A 5,734-nucleotide genomic window follows, 5' to 3' on the forward strand; every position below is an offset into this window, starting at 1 on the left:
TAATCATTATATACATAATCCTTTAGGACTTCCCTCCTGGCACAGTGGATGGGAATCTGCCTGCCAATGCTCGGACATGGGTTTGATCCCTGGTCTCAGAATATTCCACATGCCATGGAGCAACTAAGCCCATGTGCCACAACTACCGAAGCCCACACTGTAGTGCCCAGGAGCTGCAGCTACTGAGCCCATATACCGCAGGTACTGAAGCTGACTTGCCTAGAGCCTGTGCTCTGCAACAAGAGAAGTCACCGAATAAGAAGTCCGAGCATGTGCTCGCTTCGGCAGCACATATACTAAAATTGGAACGATACAGAAAAGGTTAGCATGGCCCCTGCGCAAGGATGACATGTAAATTTGTGAAGCATTCCATATTTTTAGCAAATGAAACAATTGACAAAGGGTTAATTTCCCAAATATACAAGCGGCTCATACAACTCAATACCAGAAAAACAAACAACCCAATCAAAAAGTGGGAAAAAGACTTTAACAAACATTTCTCCAAAGAAGACATACAGATGGCTAACAAACATGAAAAAAAAATGCTCAACATTGCTCATTATTATAGAAATACAAAAACTACAATGAGATATCACCTCACACCGGTCAGAACGGCCATCATCAAAACGTCTACAAACAATAAATGCTGGAGAGGGTGTGGAGAAAAGGGAATGCTCTTGCACTGTTGGTGGGGGTGTAAATTGATACAGCCACTATGGAAGACGGTATGGAGATTCCTTAAAAAACTAGGAATAAAACCACCATATGACCCAGCAATCCCACTCCTAGGCATATACCCTGAGGAAACCAAAATTGAAAAAGATACATGTATCCCACTGTTCATTGCAGCACCATTTACAATAGCTAGAACATGGAAGCAACCTAGACGTCCATCGACAGATGAATGGATAAAGATGTTGTGGTACATATACACAATGGAATATTACTCAGCCCTTAAAAGGAATGCATCTGAGTCCATTCTAATGAGGTGGATGAACCTAGAACCTATTATACACAGTGAAGTAAGTCAGAAAGATAAATAAATATTCTAACGCATATAACAGAATCTAGAAAAATGGTACTAAAGAATTTATTTACAGGGCAGCAATGGAGAAACAGACATAAAGAATAGACTTACGGACATGGGGAGAGGGGAGGAGAGGGTGAGATGTATGGAGAGAGTAAGGTGGAAACTTATATTACCATATGTAAAATAGATAGCCAACAGGAATTTGCTGTATGGCTCAGGAAACTCAAACAGGGGCTCTGTATCAACCGAGAGGGGTGGGATGGAGAGGGAGATGGGAGGGAGGTTCAAAAGGGAGGGGATATATGTATACCTACAACTGATTCATGCTGAGGTTTGACAGAAAACAACAAAATTCTGTACAGCAATTATCCTTCAATAAAAAGATAAATTAATTTTTTTTAAAAAGTCCGAGCACTGCAACGAGGAGCAGCCCCTGTTTGCTGCAACTGGAGAAAGCCCAGACATAGCAAAAGACCCAGGACAGTCAAAAGTAAAAATAAATACAACACACAACAGTGCTATATATAATTATTTATATAAGTAATCATTTTATATAATCATAATTTATATATACATATATATATAGAGAGAGAGAGAAGGCAATGGCACCCCACTCCAGTACTCTTGCCTGGAAAATCCCATGGACAGAGGAGCCTGGTAGGCTGCAGTCCATGGGGTCGTGAAGAGTCGAACACGACTGAGGGACTTTGGAGAAGGAAATGGCAACCCACTCCAGTGTCCTTGCCTGGAGAATCCCAGGGACGGGGGAGCCTGGTGGGCTGCCGTCTATGGGGTTGCACAGAGTCGGACACGACTGAAGCAACTTCAGTTCAGTTCAGTTCAGTTCAGTCGCTCAGTCGTGTCCGACTCTTTGCGACCCCATGAATCCCAGCACGCCAGGCCTCCCTGTCCATCACCAACTCCCGGAGTTCACTCAGACTCACGTCCATCGAGTCAGTGATGCCATCCAGCCATCTCATTCTCTGTCGTCCCCTTCTTCTCCTGCCCCCAATCCCTCCCAGCATCAGAGTCTTTTCCAGTGAGTCAACTCTTCGCATGAGGTGGCCAAAGTATTGGAGTTTCAGCTTCAGCATCATTCCTTCCAAAGAAATCCCAGGGCTGATCTCCTTCAGAATGGACTGGTTGGATCTCCTTGCAGTCCAAGGGACTCTCAAGAGTCTTCTCCAACACCACAGTTCAAAAGCATCAATTCTTCGGCGCTCAGCCTTCTTCACAGTCCAACTCTCACATCCATACATGACCACAGGAAAAACTATAGCCTTGACTAGACGGACCTTTGTTGGCAAAGTAATGTCTCTGCTTTTGAATATGCTATCTAGGTTGGTCATAACTTTCCTTTCAAGGAGTAAGCGTCTTTTCATTTCATGGCCGCAGTCACCATCTGCAGTGATTTTGGAGCCCAGAAAAATAGTCTGACACTGTTTCCACTGTTTCCCCATCTATTTCCCATGAAGTGGTGGGACCGGATGCCATGATCTTCGTTTTCTGAATGTCGAGCTTTAAGCCAACTTTTTCACTCTCCACTTTCACTTTCATCAAGAGGCTTTTTAGTTCCTCTTTACTTTCTGCCATAAGGGTGGTGTCATCTGCATATCTGAGGTTATTGATATTTCTCCCGGCAATCTTGATTCCAGCTTGTGTTTCTTCCAGCCCAGTATTTCTCATGATGTACTCTGCATAGACGTTAAATAAGCAGGGTGACAATATACAGCCTTGACGTACTCCTTTTCCTATTGGAACCAGTCTGTTGTTCCATGTCCAGTTCTAACTGTTGCTTCCTGACCTGCATACAGATTTCTCAAGAGGCAGATCAAGTGGTCTGGTATTCCCATCTCTTTCAGAATTTTCCACAGTTTATTATGATCCACACAGTCAAAGGCTTTGGCATAGTCAATAAAGCAGAAATAGATGTTTTTCTGGAACTCTCTTGCTTTTTCCATGATCCAGCGGATGTTGGCAATTTGATCTCTGGTTCCTCTGCCTTTTCTAAAACCAGCTTGAACATCAGGAAATTCATGGTTCACGTATTGCTGAAGCCTGGCTTGGAGAATTTTGAGCATTACTTTACTAGCGTGTGAGATGAGTGCAATTGTGCGGTAGTTTGAACATTGTTTGGCATTGCCTTTCTTTGGGATTGGAATGAAAACTGACCTTTTCCAGTCCTGTGGCCACTGCTGAGTTTTCCAAATTTGCTGGCATATTGAGTGCAGCACTTTCACAGCATCATCTTTCAGGATTTGAAATAGCTCCACTGGAATTCCATCACCTCCACTAGCTTTGTTCATAGTGATGCTTTCTAAGGCCCACTTGACTTCACATTCCAGGATGTCTGGCTCTAGGTCAGTGATCACACCATCGTGATTATCTGGGTCATGAAGATCTTTTTTGTACAGTTCTTCTGTGTATTCTTGCCATCTCTTCTTAATATCTTCTGCTTCTGTTAGGTCCATACCATTTCTGTCCTTTATTGAGCCCATCTTTGCATGAAATGTTCCCTTGGTATCTCTAGTTTTCTTGAAGAGATCTCTAGTCTTTCCCAGTCTATTGTTTTCCTCTATTTCTTTGCATTGATCACTGAAGAAGGCTTTCTTATCTCTTCTTGCTATTCTTTAGAACTCTGCATTCAGATGCTTATATCTTTCCTTTTCTCCTTTGGTTTTCGCTTCTCTTCTTTTCACAGCTATTTGTAAGGCCTCCCCAGACACCAGCATATATATATATATATATATATATATATATATATATATTTACTTAATCGTCACAAGAACCCTGAGTAAGTTACAGTAGAGCATATGGAGGCTCCAAGAAGTAGAGAAATTTAAACAGTGTGACTCCATTCTCAGGGCAATATATGCTTATGTGGCAGGAACAGAAAGTACCTTGAGATTTCTGCAGACAGATCAAAGGCAGACCTGGGTAAAACCATCCCAGAATTCTTGCCCAGGCTTGAGACCTCCAGGAATGTTCTTTTCAGGGTTTTTGTAGCCCTTTTCCAGGCCTGTCCCTGTATCTCCATACAACTAGCTCTGAACACATGTTAAGTAAGCTAAGTCCTCTCTGGAAGACAGTCTCTTCCTGGTAACCCTTTCCAGGGCTGTTGGGCAGAATAAGTCACCTACCACCAGATGGATCAGAGAAAGCTGAGCTCGCAACAGAAACTGAGTCTGTGAGGTCTTGTAAATTTTCAGAAGGGAAATCAAACCTAGTGCTCCTGCCTTTGAGGGGGGAAAAAGAGGAGCATATGTTAATATGTTATAAGGAATGGAATGGAGGGTGACACATTCATAAATGTTGCAAGTCCCAGAACTTGCCCATCCTTGTCAATTTCTGCAGGTAAGATTATTCATGATTTCATTTTGACCCTGACACTGAACCTGCCAAGTAAGGGAAGTAGGCATTACTTTGCCCCTGGTTTTTATTTTGTCTCCTTCCCCCACCCTGCCCTCTCATCCGCTGCCTTGAAGCTTATGGGATCTTACTTCCCTGACCAGGTATGGAACCCACTCCCTCTGCAGTGAAAACATGGTGTCCTAACCACTTGACCACGAGGCAAGTCCCAATGTCCCATTTTTTTAATTGGCAAAGCTAAGTGACTCGCCCAAATTCTGTATGATTCAGAAGCTGGGGCTCTATACTTCCAGACACTGTTTATAAGTTTCTTCTGGATTAATCACTGTTTTTCTTTCTGAGAGTTCAATTATCTCCTCTCTGCCTCTTTTCTGCCTTCTCTCCTGCGTTTCTCCGAAAGCCTGCTGAGAGGTTAGTACGCCTGCCAAGCTCAGTTTGTAAAACCTCAGAGAACTCTGCTTATCCGGAGAGAACCCTTCCAAACTGCCAGACCCTTTGTAGGAGGGCTTTTTGGCAAGGGACCATGGCAAGTTCATGAATCTCCACCAAAGAGACACCCTGATTCTTAAAAGCTGTTCACCATCAGCTCTTGGTGGTTTAGGCATTCAGGTTCAGCTCTGAAATCTCTAGTTTGTTTTGATTTGGCTTTGGGGAGAGGAAGTGGCCACTCTGTTTGTTCAACCCTTTCTCTGAATAAGATAAATCAATATTTATGTCCAGACCCCAGGTATGAGGTCAGTTGATTTCGGAGATGTTTTGGCCCATAATTCATCCAAGTGCTGGATCCCACAAAACAAAATCAGTCTTTGCCTGTACTTTTGTGATGATTTTATTTAAATGCATCACTGATAACTGTTTTATGGGGCAATTTGGAAGAACCCTCTAAAACTATATATGATGAAACAGTTAAAATCTATAAACAATTCCTAGAAAGGAGAAGGCAAGTAGAGAAAAGGGGTGGGGCTAAGTTTCCAACATCTCTAGTTTTTGGTTTTGAGTCCGAGGGGAGATGTCATTGGCCAATTAGACAATTAGGAAGGGCAGATAGAATCTTCTCTGGGCACCAAAGAGAATATAACAATCAAAATTTGAGAGAAATTTAAAGGAGATGTGGGATTTCATTTTGAGGGTGGGCATGGAGGCGGCTCAGCTCTTCCTGCCACAAACCCTGCAGCCTGTCCAAGACCAGCTTTGGAAAGAACTGGAATCTGAGTCAGGGCTTCATGGGTTAAGGAGCCCATGTCACATCGGCCGTTTGAAACTCCTCCTCTCCAAACTCCTCCTCCCACAGTGAGGTGAAGATATTTGAAAATCACCCCACTGCAAACTCCTCCC

The 5,734-nt window shown here is 43.1% G+C and overlaps 1 non-coding gene across 1 annotated transcript; it reads left to right on the top strand.

Moving 5' to 3' along the window:
• The first annotated feature begins 272 nt into the window (after positions 1-272).
• On the top strand, positions 273-379 carry LOC133252259 (U6 spliceosomal RNA). Its single transcript, XR_009737872.1, has one exon. It is a non-coding gene; the product is annotated as a U6 spliceosomal RNA (small nuclear RNA).
• The last annotated feature ends 5,355 nt before the right edge of the window (positions 380-5,734 follow it).

Source organism: Bos javanicus, chromosome 7 (genome assembly GCF_032452875.1).
Source record: "Bos javanicus breed banteng chromosome 7, ARS-OSU_banteng_1.0, whole genome shotgun sequence".
Lineage (NCBI taxonomy): Eukaryota > Metazoa > Chordata > Mammalia > Artiodactyla > Bovidae > Bos > Bos javanicus.